Consider the following 17,636-nt stretch of genomic DNA (forward strand, 5'->3'; position numbering starts at 1 on the left):
TTATTACATTTTTTTAACAATAATCATGACAATGACATTTGTATAATACATTTAAGAGAGAGGGCGGGGCTGGACTGGAATGGTTGAAGGTGGGCGTGGGCGGGGGATTTATGTCCGGTTCTCTTGGGGCAGGGCAGTACCTCGGTGGGGGCGGGTGGGGCTGGGTGGTTGGGTCCTACCTCACATCCCCTCTCTTTCAAAACAAATAGTCAAACAAAACAAACAAACAACCCACTCCTCAGCGGGCAGACTTCCTCCCTAGGGTCTGGAAGTTGCCCAGACCAGGAATTGGCAAAGGAGTTTAGATTTGCAACGGGTCAGCAGCTACCTTTGGGTTCGGCAGCGGCCAAAGGTACAATCTAAACAAATAAATCAATAAATCAATAAACAAAAAGAACAGCAACAACAACAACAACAGATAAGACGATACAAAAAAGGGGGTGGGGGGGCCTTTTCACTACGGCCTCGCCTGTCTCCCGCTGGGGCTGCCAACTGGGCTACTGGGAGCCGGCTAGGGGGCCCCCTCACTTGCCTTCCTGATACCCCGGTCCAACTTCGCCCCTCTCTGCAATATATAACCATCAACATAATATAATTTGTTTATTATAATCCCAACTTAACTTATTGATCTATTCTTCTTTTCTTTTTTTTCTTTTTTTCCCTTCAGTTTCACTTTCCTCCTCCTTCTCTTTTCTTATTTATACTTTATTTATTTATTTTTATTGTATCATCTATCTATACCTACATACGTTTATAATACCATAGTATCTGCCTCTCAGCCACTTGCAGGCATGCACACTCACTCACACACAGACACGCACACACACACACACACACACCTATATTACCTCTACACATATAATAACTTTGTCGTTTCATTTTTTTTTTTTTTTTTTGTTATCTGTACTGTATGTCCACTATCTGTATTCGTCGATCCTCGTGGTATGATGTAATTGTCCCCCATGTCACCTTGTCTTTCACCTAATTTCACCAATTAAAAAAAAAAAAAAAAAAAAAAAGGAAATGTGTGCGTTAGATAACCGTGGCATTTTTATACCGCCATTTTTTTTACATCCCTTTGCACAACAGGAATTAATTTATTCATTAAAAACACCCAAAAAAGGGCACTTCTTAATACGAGGCAAAAAGGGCAGGGGCTCAAGCACCCCTTGGGCACGTGCCTGGTGCACGCATGAGTGCAGGTGTCAGCAAACACCATGACTGTCTGAGTGTCCCTTAGTGTGCAGGTTTTTCATTAATTTGTTTATTTGACCTCATTTATGTGCGTGGACGGTGAGCTTCTGCCAGTTTGGTTGGTTTAATGAGAAGATTTCTGCTGGAAAACCTTTTGGAATGATGAAAAAGCATTAAAATGTCCAATTACAGAGGATACATTTGTTTGAATGTGCGTTTGATCTTCGTGTAGGTAACCTGACTTTGTGTCCTGAGAGATTTTTGTTCAATGGCTTTTTACTGACTTAACCTGATGTGAACTTATCATTTTTTAGTTATCTATTTATATTAATATTTCCAATTTTCAGTGGCAAGTTTGGTCAAGTTTAAAGTGAAACTCTTGCCAAAATGCAACCTAGGCTTTTTTTGTGAATGTATATTATGGAAGTTAAATCAAGTCATTAATCAAGAGCATAGATTTTCAGTTTGAGAGCATGATTTCATTCCTTTTCAGTGACACAGCTCCTTCGCGTGCTCAGATTTTTTCTCCTCATGCTCACATTTTGTGCTCGCACTTAAATGTCTTCTGCTTTCTTTCAAAATGTCTGCTTGAATTCAAAAATCACATGCCTGTGCTCACATTTGTCCTTCTTGCACACAAAAATTTCGCTCGCATTCAAATGTGCCCTCTGCGCGCTCAGGTCTAAGTGCACACACTCAGAACACACACCTGCTCACAGGTCAAGTTCTGCTCTCGGATCTCTCCTCTGCTCACAGATTTTTCTTGTGTATCAACACTATCAACCAATAGAAGGCCGGCTACTGTTGACCAATCAGAATATCCCCGCTTCTTTGCGGATGCGTTCGCTGTACTTCAAGGAGCGTCGCATACGGGCGGGCACTGTTTCTACCGGGTTTATCTACTTCCGTCCTCCAGGCTGTTAAATGTGGTGGTTCCCTTTATTTATGACGACTTTTGGAATAAAATATCAGTTAATCAATACACGAGCGCCCGTGCTTTTCATTACAGTAGCTACATCAACATAAAGTAGAACAATAGCGACTCTACTTTCGCCATATTAGCCAATAGCCAGCTACCCAGGCAGCGGGATATGTTATATAGTATAAATACTGAAGGGTTGGTATGTTTGAGATGATAGTACAGCAGTTAAGAACATCAATTTATGATGCTTTTTGCATCATGGGACGCTGGAAAACTCAGGAAAACCGTGAGTGACAGGCAGCAGAGATGAGGAGTTTGCAGCGAGTGCTAGTTGGATGAATCGTTTCCTCCGCCGCAACTTGCAGGAGGATGCCAGAGAATTCACCGAGAAGCTGGCGAAGTTTGTGACATTTTCATTCCGGATTTTGAGCGGAAGGAATTAAACGCCTGTCCCAAATAAACGCCTGGTCCGTTAAGTGATTGAAACAAATAAATGCCGCGGCTATTATTTGGTATTTAACGGTATGATAGCTCGCTCGGCCGGGGAGAGAGACATGGATCACAGTGCTCAGCTGCAGACACATCAGAGAGGTGACGAGACGCGACTCATCATGACTGACAAGCATCAAGGCCACTCAGCGTTACCTTACTGACCCGCCCCCAGATATTTCATTCACAAAAACAGGGCCTGTGGCAATTCTGGACAGCTGTTTTTTTTTTCTTCTTTTTTTCTTCTTCTTCCTTCATGGGCCCCCTGACAAACGCTTAACAAGAGATGGTGGGTAAACATACGTGATTAAGAAGGTGTAATGAAAAATGCGCTATGATGATAGAGTATTATTCATTCATTACACAAGCGAGGGTGCCGGCCGGGCCGGGATGCGAACCAGCGTCCCATGATGCAAAAAGTAGTATGAATAGGAATTCTTAACCGCTGTACTATCATTACAATCATACTCACTTCTCACTATTTATACTATATAACATATCCCGCTGCCTGGGTAACTGGCTATTGGCTAATATGGCGAAAGTAGAGCCGCTATTGTTCTACTTTATGTTGATGTATGTAGCTATTGTAATGAAAAGCACGGGCGCTCGTGTATTGATTAACTGATATTTTATTCCAAAAGTCGTCATAAAATAAAGGGAACCACCACATTTAACAGCCTGGAGGACAGAAGTAAATAAACCCGGTAGAAACAGTGCCCGTCCGTATGCGACGCTCCTTGAAGTACAGCAAAGGATCCGCAAAGAAGCGGGTATAATCTGATTGGTCAACAGTAGCCGGCCTTCTATTGGTTGACAGTGTTGATACACAAGAAAAATCCGTGAGCAGAGGAGAGATCCGAGAGCAGAACTTGACCTGTGAGCAGGTGTGTGTTCTGAGTGCGTGCACTTAGATCTGAGCGCGCAGAGGGCACATTTGAATGCGAGCGACATTTTTGTTTGCAAGAAGGAGAAATGTGAACACAGGCATGTGATTTTTTACTTTAAGCAGACATTTTGAAAGAAAGCAGAAGAAATTTAAATGCAAGCACAAAATGTGAGCATGAGGAGAAAAAATATGAGCACGCGAAGGAGCTGTGTCACTGAAAAGGAATAAAATCATGCTCTCAAACTGAAAATCTATGCTCTTGATTAATGACTTGATTTAACTTCCATATTATATGAGCCAAACCTTCGTGTAAAAGCATAATTATGACGAAAGAGACACTTTTAAGATTTACCGTATTTTCGTTTTCCGGTCAAACTCATTTTCAATGGGAGTGCTTGGGGCAAATTAGCGATAGCATCAAAATTGCTACTTTTAAAACACTAAGAACGCTCTACACAACATGAAGCTTTGCTCGTAGTATTACCAGGGTCTCTACACATGAACACGAGCATTGAAAACATTGTTTGTGTACACAGAGTTTACTACAAAGAGAGTTTTTGGACAACTCACATTAACAGATGTTTCCTGCGCTCTTCGCTGTCCTGCAGTGAGAAGCATCGATCTCCGAATGCGACATAACATAGAGGAGAGTTAAGTTCATTCGTACTGATTTGTTCGCGACGGAAACGTTCTTGCATTAGTTTGCTTATACATAATCTTGTGGAATTGTATGTAATAGTGTATTAGAATCTCCTATTTGGTTTCTTATTAGAATGTAATTCAGTATAGTAGTAGTGTCTAAGTATAGTATATTTTGGCTTTAATAATGCATTATATGCGATTTATAATTAATGTGACTTAGGTATTAAGGTGTATAGTTTATAATGAGGACAAAAATATATATTTTATTTATAGTTTATGTCTAATTTGATATAAAAATCTTCTTGTTACGTCTTATTAGTTACTTGGGATATAACACTGTATAATTTTTACAACACCTGCTTATTAAATTAAAATATTTGGTACTACATCCTACTTAAGACCTCAAAACATGAGGACGAGGGAGACGGGTGGACTTGAGCAGTGCAGTTTCATGGAGCTCATGTTCACTGAGTAGTACATTCAGTAAATGTGTGTGTGTTTGTAATGGTTTTAACCAATATTAATTGTTGTTGTTTATGTTTGTGTTTCTAATTTAATCTGGTTTGCTTGTATTTGTTTGCTTATTGACTATGTTCATTTTTAGCATTGTTGAAAATTAGGGCCCCTCGCAGTTGATTCCCCAGATTATTACATAAAGTTTCGAATTAATATATTTTTGTGTGTGTGTGTGTGAGTGCGCACTCACGCTAGCAGAGCCATACATTTGAGCCTATGCATTTCATATCAATCTACACAATATCATACACTTGACTGCAGTCCAAGACCAATGTTGTTGAATAATTTCAGCTAATGTCAGCAACCTAAATGAGCTGTGCATCTGCTGTCATGACCAAACCCCATTCTTCCTGTGAACAGATGACTTGAAATGACGTGTATTCCTGTGCATTCGCTCGACTGAACTGATTAAGGAATGGATTTGTTCAGGAGGTGATTCAGTTCAATTCATTCACTCAAAACAATTAGTTATTTTGAACAACACTAGAGAACACTAACGCAAAACAACTACATGCCAGCCAATGAATCAGCAAAGCTGTGTCACTGTTTTACACAGGAAACAGTGGTGTAATTAAATCTATAAAAATGCATCATATTTTCTTAAAAATTAATGTGTTAAACAATTTGACGATGAAGACCCCAGAAATACAGCTACCTTTCCATAAGTGTTACTCTTGACTTTAATCTCTTGGTATTATCATTACTCCTGAAATAGAAAGCTTACATAATAATAATAATAATAATGATAATAATAATAATGATAATAATAATAATAATCTCTCTATAAAAGCAAGGAATCTCTGTCTGTCTGTGTTTGCCTCAAATATCTCTGCGGATCAGGATCAGACTGACCTGAGAGTTTCCACATGGCTGCTGCGTGGTTCAAGGGTGTGCAACGTTGCATTTGTTTGGAATGCAATGATACCTTGAATACATTATTTCAGAAATGCTTTATGAATTCCGCTAGCATTGCTAACCATAGCCACCCTAGCCACGTGCGCACCAGAGCCAATCACTGCAGAGCCCACCGCCACCCCCCACCTTAAGAAACAAGCAGATTTATACCTGCAGCAGCGCGAGCTGGACCAGGATTTTGCCGGAGGTTCGGCCCCGTTCTGTTTTGTGCATTTAAACTGACTGCTGTGTATTAATGAGACTAAACGTGTCCGGACCGAGTCTGTTCGGGTCTGAGGAGATCCGGAGACGCGCGGACAACAAAGTGGAATCGGAATCTGTGGATGTTCGTGTGTAGCTAGCTGCTACCCACACGGCCCACATGGCCCACCTCCCAGTCGACGGACCGGACGCACCGGCACGTCCAAAACTGGACTTAGGGTAAATAATGTCCGCCACACTTTTTTGCAAATATTGCAGTCACGTTTGCTTTGTGTCTGGTGCAGGAAGAAACGGTAAAAACTGGCTTTTGTCACGAAAGTGTCCAAGCAGCAAGTTTGGTTGTTGAGGAACGGCAAGTTGTGGGAGGGACGGAGGCAGATGAATGACAGGCAACGACGGTCGGTGTAGAGACAGCGATAGAGACAGTGATATTGAGAGTTGAGAGATTTGTGACATTTAGCGTGTTTGGAGTGTATAATTAGTGTGTTATGTAGTGTTTAGTGTAGTGTGTTTAGTGTGTAGTGGAGTCAGTTTTTTGTTTAATGAGTCAAAACAATGAGGAGACTGCTGAATGTGGAGCAGGCAGAGCAGCTCTTCATTCAGCTGGAAGGAGCTCAGGCAGACCTGAGCATTGGCTGCATTTAAATGTAAATAGTTACATATAACTTTGTAAATTCTTAAAATGTATGCACATATTTAGCAAACAACAATTTATAATTGCATTATAAGTAATAAAAAAAGGTTTGTTAAACATATTTGTGGTTTTCACAGTAAAAAAATCTAACTTTTTCTACTCGGATTTTATGTTTTATGTTTTTTTTTTTGTTTTGCTGAAAATAACGACACCAAGTAAATAGTTTTTAAGGTGAAATATAATGGCAAAATCAAAAATATTCAAAAACGGCCAATTATACCCTTGAATATCGGATTTCACAACAAACCTAAATATCCCTGACGTCCCACCTTCAAACACAACCTCATTTGGCCATCCATGAAAAAGCTACTTAACCTCCCACTTTTCTATAGGAATACATATTTCCTACGGGCACTGCACTAGTACATTTAATTTTTATAGCGCCTTTCAGGGTTTGATTGAAGATTTGAAGTTGATTGATTTGATGAGGCTGGATCTAGAGCTGGTAGGCCTTATTAAAAATATGGGCTTTTAGGTTTCTTTTGAATGTCTCCAGAGAAGCCTGTTTATTATATGACAGAAAGTTCAGACAGACAGGTGGAAGACAATTTGTATTTCTCTAACAGGCAGAGTGGATTATATAAGGATGAATGGGTTGCATCGGTTTTTATATTTAGTTCAATGTCTCCCAGTGTTTTTGGTAACTTATGGAATAATTGGCCAGCAATAGTAAGTAAATCAATACTCCAGAGACACCAATCTTAATGTGGACTGTCACTTCCTAATTTGAGATGTTACTGTTGAGCTGCAAACATACAGAAAATATAATATAATATGTATGATTAAACATCCTATACTAAATGTGTGTCTCAATGAAGCATAATATTGTCCCTTTTCTTCATTCCTTGCATTAGTAACCACTAAATTACCCTTCTCTACAGGGAAATATTCATCTTACCCTAAGGTAATTACAACATTAAACATCTTGGCACAGTTTCATAGGAGACTTGGTTTTATTGCTTTATCTACATTAACCCCTATCCATATTAATCACCTCTTTCTTCCACCCAAGCTGGATTCTGCCTTTTCTCTTTGGCTTAGAAATAGTAACAACAAATTTGGTAAATAATATATTGGAGGTGGTTTTGGAAGCTCAAGGGATATATTTCAGACATATAAAAGCTTATTTGTTCCCCCATTTTCCATACTCACCGCCATGCTCAGGATGTGTGGAAAAATTAAATATCCATCCAAAACCCAAAAAGGGTTAATCAAGGGGGGATAATCTGTATGTTGCATGATTGTGCTTGCCTTGCTTTTTTGAGAATAAACATAGGGTAAGTGTACCTAATAAGCCCACGTACCATATAAGCCCACTTGTGACTTCTGAGTCAATTTAAAAAAAAACTACATCACCATTTTTGCTGGTTCATGGTTCTTCCAATGAAGCTGCTTGTTACATAAATTATACTTTTGATTGTAAGCCAATCAGATTTGTCGATCTTGAGTTATCGAAGCACATGTGTGACATGTGCCTGCTGCTCCCAGAAGAAGTTAGAAAAAAACTTAGGTGATTTTGATGCCTTGAAAACCAACATTTTTTTCCATATTTCTACTCCTGCTTTTGGTAAATACTCATTTGTTATCAAAATTTAAGAGATTAGTGCTTTAAATAAAACATATGTCAGCCAACAACCCACATGCTGCATCAATATAGTCACTGCATAGCATTGCCCATTGCAATGACATAAAGCATGATAAGCATGTGTAGTTTACATTTTTGTAGGCAGAATATCCTATTGTACTGTTAAAAAGATAATACATGTGTATATGTATCTTTATTTATTTTTTAATTAACATTTTTACCAAATGGGCTTAAAGGGGACACTAGCAAAAAAAACACACCATTTATGGTGAATGTAAATGAGTATAGCTAATTACTTAAATGCATGATCAATTGATACTTTTCATGTTATGTTAGTACAGCATATATAGATTCATGTCATGTAGTTGTTTTTTTAATGTCATGTGTGTAGAAAAAAATATTCTGACTTTTAACCAGAAATTCACTGATGTTCCCTTTAAGCCCACCTGCTCCCATTAAGCCCACTTAGCTGTGTTTCAATGGAGATTTTCTCCCTTTTGACTTTTGAACCATTTTCCTGCCTAAAATTGACCTCACCTAATCAATCAGCTTCATAATTCAGATAATTAAATACCCAAATTTAAATATGAGTGATGTTGCATAGGTCAATTCATTCTGGATAGTGCTACATTTTATCATACCATTAACATAATTCTCGAATTCTACCATTATCCTACCATTAGCATAATTAGCAAAATTCTCTTTAATGGGTACATTAAGTACCCATTAAGCCCATGCCAGACTTTTGACATATTTTGACAAATTAAACAATAAAAACATAAAAAATTGGTATAAATGAATTATTGACACTTCAAATGAGACATTAGACTATCATTTTAACTAAAATGTTCTCACTTTAATTGGGGCGGTATATATTAAAAATGTCTGAAAAGCAGATTTGGTGGGCTTAATAGGTACACTTACCCTAATATGATAATAAAAAAAAAGGATGCATCATATTTTATAAGCTGATACATTTTTAATATATAAAACCTTCACATGAGTCAATCATAGCAGTAACACCAGCTGTCAGATAAACTGAAAAAAATTTGAATTTTTAAGTAATGGATTATACTGGAAGCACTCAAGTTAAGTATAATATTTGAGTAAATGAATTAGCTACTTTCCACCACTTAACATACACCACCATATAAACATTTGGTTCAGACTTTTGGGTGGGAGTTGTCCCTTTGCTCTAGTTGCAGTATGAGTAAGTTTCCATCTTAGATTAAACACATTACATGTGAGTTCAAGGGGGTGTGACAAAGGGTGTGACAAAGTGCTAAGCAGGTCCAAATTAGAATACTTTTTGACAAACATAACATTTTACTGTTATTGTAATGTTTTTCAACTGTACCTACAAAACAGGACACTTGTTTTGTCCATGTGAATAGTAAAAAAAAGATGTTTGTAATCCATCCCACCAACCCGATTTAACCTACAGATGATTATCGGTCCACAGCATGCAAAAGCCACAGGTGTCAGATTAGATTGATAGCTCTGGGCGATGCTGGGTGCTGATGTTTGTCTAGCAGGAGTGGTGCTAGACAGGGAGAAACCAGAGGAGCAGAAAACCAGAGGCAAATCTAATCTGAAAGAAAATATTGGAAAAGTTATAGACAGAAGGAAAACAACACCAGTCCAATAAGGCCAGGAATATTGTTCATGTTGGATGATTTTTATATCCACAGTTAACATAAAATTGTTCTGGTGTATGAAATAGTGGGACTTTTTTTTATAGTACAGTGGAAACTAAAGTCAGGAAGGTGGACAGGGGGTAAAATTCATTCTTGCCAGAGGCTTGTGGATTTACCCCAGTGTCATACTAACAGCTAACGTGGCTTTTTTAGGCATTTTACAACAATTCTATCTTGACCATCAACATGGTGTATTATTGTTTTTGTTTATTAACTCTAATTTTGTAGGAGTAATTAATTGAAGCGCATTGGCTGAGAATGCTGACAAATGTTCTCCCTGAACATAGATTTGTCCGACTTCAGTGTTTTATTTTGTGTTTTACATTAGCTTAGCTTCTACAAAAACAGGCTATTGATTTATTATGTCACAATGTAACTGTTGGCTGTCTAAGTCAGCTGAGTAAAAATTTGCTTTCAGTCAGTCCTCAGTCGCTTTTTACTGCTTACTTCTACCACAGTGTGCAAGTTATGAATCAGCTGATAAAAAAATAAAGTGGCTGTACGAAAAGGAACGTGACGTATTTATTCAAGTACTGATAACACGTGAAATGTAAAAGTACAAATTTCTTGTCTTCTTTTGATGCCACCTTCTCCTTCTATTCCAACACAATTCAGACAGAAATATTAACATATTAATATAATATAACTTTTTACTTTACACTACATTTAACTGTCAGTTTTAGCTAGTTACTTTACAAATATATTTTTTAGGTTACAAAACATACGAAGAGCTCATAATATATTTTACTATGAAGGAAACTATCAGTATGCACATGCTAAAATGACTATGATGGGACCCACAGATGATGTAGTTCATTGTGGATTTCAAAATAGACTCTGGGCTGAACTCAGTTCCCCAGAATTCCCCAGTTTTCACACCTAAGTGCAAAGACTGCCAAGAGACCCAGCTTTGAGCTACTATTACATTAATTTTTTCATCACGACATCCAAAGGACAGGGTATTGTAATAAACAATAATAATATTAAAAGAATAAACAATACAATACAAAAGTAAGAAGTAGGAAATACAAAATAGAACTCTCATATACACTGTATATAAATAATGTTCTACACTGTTAACAGTTTAATTATAGCGGATATGGGTATGTGAGATTGACCAGTACTTTGGCCAGGATGACAGACCCCCCAGTGACCAGGTAATCAAAACTACAGCTTGTTGCCTCTCTTCTATGCCTCTTAGCCCCCACTCTTTGCTCCCCAGAGTTCTTCTCCAGTTGTTCTCCCACTGGCCTTGCCCGCAGCACTACTTCAGCTGATATTAGTTGAATAATGCTTCACACAGACTTTGCAGTTCTTTGCATGCAACTAAGTTTTTAACTTACTTCCAGATGCTAATGACTCACGTATAATAATTGGTGGTGATTTCAATTGCTATTTAGATCTTCTCATCCTCCAACAAATATCGTGTCAGTCAGTGCGTTTACATGACACTTGAGAAAAACGAATTATTGGGTTAGTCCGACTATGATCAGATTTTTAAGATGCATGTATACACCTTAGTCTGACTAAAATCGGACCAGATCGGATTTCTCACAGTCAGATTAAAACACCTAGATTATTCGATTGATAGTTGCATTACTCGTGCATGTATATGTTCTGATCAGATTGGATTCAGATTTTGCGTTCTGCGCAAGCTCGAGATTTTTTTCCCCGGGGCTGTGAGCCGGAAGTAGAAGGTCAGTGGCAGCGGCGTCTTTCCTCCAAAATAACCGCAAGCAAGAGTGCCATTGTGCATCTATTTTGTGTAATTACTATGCACACCATATATGAAATTTACAAAGATGTAGCTTCATCTTGCTCTTCGTACACCACCTTCCTCGAATGCCGAGGCAGAGTTTGTTGTAGCTGGTGACGGAAAGAGGTCAGCCAGAGGTGGCTCTGTTACCACTAGTTGAAATGGGTACAGCGACACCTCTCGTACCGGGGTATGACATGCTTCGGCAAATAATTCGATTTTCTCACCATGCATATATATCCGACTAAGCTGTGCATGTAAATGTACTGAGTGCAGGTTCGAAATTTTTTTTTTATTAAATCCAGGAATTTAGTGGACATGTGGTGAGTCCAGCACCCCACTGATAAGAATAACTCCTATTATTCTGTGTATTTTTTATCCGTGGAGATAATCTCTGCTATTAAGTCCTTGGTCCTTGGATGGACAGGTTCAGCTGTGGAATCTAGAAGAGATTCTGCAACCTCCTTGCCCAGAATGATATTTAGCTCTGAAAGCCCAAAATACTGTACAAGGTTAACATTTGTCTTATATTAAAGAAAGATAAGGAGGCAGTGGTTTCAACTAGCTACAGACCTATTGCATTCAAGAATTATGATAGAAAGATAAGTATGTTGGCAAACTGGTTAAACAAGGCCTTGTCATCCATCATTCACCCTGATTAAACAGGGTTTATACCAGGCAGGTATTCTTTCTCCAATGTCAGCTGCCTTCTTAATACTTTCTACTCCAACCACGGGAAAGTCAGTGGCACGGGGACTTTATCCCTTGACGCACAGAAGGCCTTCAACTAAGTTGAGTGGTCCTACATGCTCGAGTCATTATACTAGGGCTGGGTATCACCAGGTACCTCGCGATACGATACTATCACGATATTTTGCCCACGATAACGATAATATCACGATACAGTGATTCTGCGATAATTGATATATTGCAAAAAAATTCATCCACGATACATCACGATATCTGTGTCACTGAAGAAATTCAGAATTTATTGAGTGCACTGAATCCATTTATCAGGAATTGCAAAACATTGTCAATCAATTTCACATGAATGACAGCCAAGTAAACAAAGAGTATATTGCACAGTGACTGTTCTTAACACACATACTGACTACTATCATTATCTATCATTAAATATCTATATGTGTGGGTTTCAGAGCTACTTAAACCATTTTTTAAATTTTATTTGGTTGTATACCTATGTTTGAATAAAGATAAAGCTGTCCTCCGAAGAGGGGTTGTGGTGGTGGGCCAAAAAAAAAAAAAAAAAAAGTTTTATACAGGTTTGGATTCGGCAAATAATTTATATCCTGGGTAAAACTGATATATGCTAGCCCAGTTTGTTCTATTTTAACTAATGGTGGCCAGTCAACCATATTCCCTTTACAACACTCAGTACAGCAGGGCTGGCCCCTCTCACCAGCCCTTGTAGATTTCACACTGGCACTCCTTGCTCAAAAAATAAGAAGCTACCCTGATATCATTGGTCTGAAAGTTGGAGGTACAGAAACACTCATTAGCCTTTATGCCAACGACATGATTTCATGCTTTAAAAAAAACAGTAAAATTGGTTCCCTCACTCCTCGAATCACCTCTTTTTGCAAGCTATCCAGAGGCACAAGAAATTGAAAAAAAAGGAATTTCATGCAGCCTAAGCACCGGGCTTCCTGGAAAATATCTTGTTTAAAATCAGGGTTCTCCCCAGAAATTCTTAGTATAGCGGCGCACCGTCTTTCCGGTCTTTACACGGACGTACGGACAGCCGGTCATCAACTCCGTCAGCCGGGGGACGGACGGACGCTCATCGCCGTCAGCCGGGAGCTCCTAGCCGTCAACCGGGGGACGGCGGGCGGACGGACGGACGGACGCTCGACACTGTCACGCGCGGAGTATAGCGGCGCTGACCGAGCGGTAGAGCGGCGCAGCGCCGCTGTTCCACCGTCTGGGGAGAACCCTGAAAATAGTTGATCACCTTACATACCTTGGCCTAAAAATACCCAAATCAATATCTAAATTAAATTTACAGAGTTTGCATCAAAAAGTAAGCAATTGGCTGCATAAATTCAATCATAATGGTTTCCCTCCCTAGGTTTCTCTATCTCTGTCAAAACCTCCCGATTTTCCTTACAACAGCCTTTTTTTAAAGAATTAGATTCAATAATTTTGTCTCACACTCGAAACTGTAAAACTCACAGGATCTCAAAAATCCGTTTGCAGAAGCCTAAGTCTGAAGGAGGACTGGGTTTACCTTCATTCAGTGACTACTATCAGGCTGCTTAGATCATGGTTTTAAAGTTCTGGCAACATGGTGCTCCGGATGTCTTGTCCTCTGGGCCCCCCTGGTGGCTACATATAGAGGCTAACTGTCACCAAACTATTTCTTGCCAGCCCTCTTTGTTTTCTAAGCTAGATAAGCCTGGGTCTTTGAAAGAAAGTTTAGTTGTGAGAAACTGTCAGAATTCAAGAAGGTTAGAATTGCTTTGAGTCTGCCAGATAACTCGATATATACTCCAATCCTTTCTCACCCTCATGGATAGATACAACTTTTCATGCCTGGAGGGAGAAGGGATTCATCTCTATCTAAGATCTATAGGGACATTTGCCATTTAGTCTGCTCAAAGAAAAATTTGTGCTGCCTCACTCAATATCTACAAAGGCAGCCATAACGTGCAGTCCAAGATTAATAATTTTGAAACACTACCAGGGAAGCATAATTTTTTTTAAGTTTTAAAGAACCCCCTAACTCCAGGCATGTTGTATCTGAGTTCTTGAGTCTGTTTGACTGATGAACCATAGCCTGCACTGTGCAATCTATGGATGTTTTGAAAGAGAAACAGGCTATAGAGTTGCCTGAAGCTGAGATAATTGTTTGTATTATACAGTTTTGCTCTGTTACAGCAGACACCAGTTGATCCAGTTCAAAGTTGTCCCCCGTCTTTACTGTTCTAAATGATGTTTGTTAGGGGTGTAACGATACACAAAAATCACGGTTCGATATGTACCTCGGTTTTGAGGTCGGGATTCGGACATGGCCGAGGACCCCTCTCGAGACAGGATTCTCAAACCACACCTCCAGCACATCTGTGACCCTCTCCGGTAAAATGAACACCAGTTAAACTGTCACACCAAAAACATGTCTTTCCGCGTTGCAATATTTAACCAGGAAGCTGCAGTGTTCCCAAGCAGGAGACTTGAGACAAGGGAGGGTCTTCAAGCTCTGTTTTCTCACTGCACAGCCCTGTACCGAACCGAACGTCCAGTACCGAAACGGTACAAATACTTGTATTGTTACACCCCTAATGTTTGTACAAGATTTATCCCTCTGTCTCACTGTGTGAAAGGTGCAACATAACTGAGGACACATTGTCCCACACTTTCTGGTTCTGCCCTTTGGGACTCTGGCCCAAAATTTTCAACCGATATTCCAGGCCTACAACAGAATCATCCTGCTAGAAGATGAACTTGCCATCTTCTGATGGGGACACTGCTTGTAATTTAGAGAATGTGAACTGTCAGTTGTATCTACTCACTACAGCTCCAAAGACATACATATCTTTGGGGCTGTAGAGAGTAGATACAACTTGTGTTATGTGGGCCAAAACGATGGGGCTTAAATAACAAGCGCTGCTGATACTACACTGTACGATGTTTTGTTTCAGAATGATTAAATCTTATATTTTCTTATCGAAGGCAAGGCAAGGCATGGCAAGTTTATTTGTGTAGCACAATTCAGACACAAGGCAGCTCAAAGTGCTTTATATGTGTATAAAATGACAGTAAAAGACATTCCATATTGCATTTTAAAAATACAATGAATCAAGTAGGAAGACATCAAGAAACAAACACTGAAACAGGTTAAAATAGAATAGGTTTAAAAGAGACAAGACTAAAGAATAAAATTCACAGTGCAGTTAAGTGCCTTAAAAATTGCTTTAGTGAAAGGCTGTGTCAAACAGAAAGGTCTTCAGCCTGAGAAGTGGAGCAGACCTGCAGTTTTCAGGGAGTTTGTTTCAGATATGTGGCGCATAAAAAATGAATACTGCTTCTCCACGTTTAGTTTTGACTCTAGGGATTGAAAGCAGACTTGTAGCTGACGACCTTTAGAGGTCTGGATGGTTCATAACGTAGCAGCAGATCAGAAACCATTCAGTGTCTTATAAACCAACAGCAGGATTTATTCTTTGTATGACAGGAAGTCAGTGTAAAGATCTAAGAACTGGATTGATGTGATCTACTTTTTTAGTTCTTGTTAGGACTCGAGCAGAAGGACTCTGAATCAGTAGCAGCTGTGTGATGGATTTTTTAGAGAGTCCTGTAAAGACAGCGTTATAGTAGACGAGTCTGCTAAAGATACATGCATCGTTTTTCCAAATCCTGCCGAGACTTAAGGTGATAGTAGGCTGACTTTGTAATTGTCTTAGTCCACGATTACACCAAGGTTTCTACCTTGGTTTGTAGTTTTCAACATAACAGATTGAAGCTGAGCAGAAACTGTTAGTCGTTCTTCCTTGGCTCCGAAAACAATAATTTCAGTCTTATCTTTGTTTAACGGAAGAAACTCTGACACATCCAATCATTGATTTGATCAGCGTATCTACCAGGGGCGTCACTAGGTTTTAAGGACAGGGGAGGCTTAGCCCCCAAGAGATGCACAGGATGTGAGCTAACGTAGCGCGCAAGCACAACATTTCACAAACAGCTAACAAAGACTGAGAAATGATTTATTATTATCATGTTGATCTTTTTCTCCCTCAGCATCTCTCTGCCTGACCCTTCAAGATACATTGAAACACAATGAGTTGAATTAATAACTGATCAACATAGAGGCTAATGCTATGACTTTCACTCACAACACAATAATTGTTTGGTCCCAAATATTTTGAAGTTGCACAGATTACATTTTGGGCATATGTGACTGAAATGGTTGTAATTTCAAGCCCTAACAAAATATTACTTAATTACATGAATTAAAGTAATATTAAGATACTCTTGAAAATATTTGGGTCAGGCTAATTTGGCTTTTATATATATTTATCTTGGCTTTCTCCACTTTCTAATCATTACTCTCCTCAATAAAAGCTCAAGTTAAATCAGTCTTATCTGGTGCACCTTGACTGAAATGTTTTATATTTCATATTCATAATGAGTTCCATAAAATTCCAAGACTGTCTGCGTCACAAATGACTCTATCCTGTGAAATCCTTTAGACTCACCTTTCCAGTAGAGATCTCTCCCCTCTCACTCCCTGCGCTCCTCTGCTCTGACTCCTACATGTCAATAGGTGTGGTGGAGTGATAATGATTAGTGTATTAATATTATTATCCACTGATGATAATCATACGTGAATGAGCTCAGCTCCTGTTTCACGGTGTGCATCCATGCCTAAAGTGAGAAACACCGCTGATGCTCTGGAAGGAAGTCACCCCAAAGATAGTATATGGTAAAAAGAGTGCACACTGAACTCTATAAACAAGCAGGGCCTTCACAATGCATCTCAGACTAACTAGCTAGCGAAGTAGCAGCGTCCTTTTAGAGCTGGAATGTAACTTTTCACCGTGAAACAATAAAGGTGAGACGTGCGCAGAGATTGTCTATAGTGTGCAAGCTAGGTTTTTTATTTGTCTAACAGGGAGCACTTGGTTTATTAATTCCATGGGTCTTTCTGCTGTTAGTTGGGGGCTGGAGCTAACTAATTGTTACTACCAGCAGTGATGAATACTTACTTTCTTGAAAAACTTTCTTTTATCCATTCTTCTTCATTCACGTTATTCTCCTCATGCTGTTCTAGTCGCTCTGTGTGCTTCAAGGTACACACATGCAGCAGAATTCTCCTACCAAGTGCAATCAGGGTCGCAGGGAAAACGTGGACTGGATTTTCAGTTATGTAGGCGTTCTCCGTATGAACAAGTGGAATGGATTGGATAACGACGCACTGAAGGGGCTCCCTTTACCTTACACTATGAAGTGAAGGGAAACTGACAGATTTATGATCATGTTTAAGTGAATAATGACAGGTTTTATGATTATTTATTTAAACTCATATTCTGGCCACTTTATATTGAATTTGTCTGCACTTTTTTGTAATAAATAAATAAATTATATCTTTTTTTTTTTTATAAAAACACCAAATTATTTAGGG

This window comes from Sparus aurata, chromosome 4 (assembly GCF_900880675.1).
Source record: "Sparus aurata chromosome 4, fSpaAur1.1, whole genome shotgun sequence".
Taxonomy (NCBI): domain Eukaryota; kingdom Metazoa; phylum Chordata; class Actinopteri; order Spariformes; family Sparidae; genus Sparus; species Sparus aurata.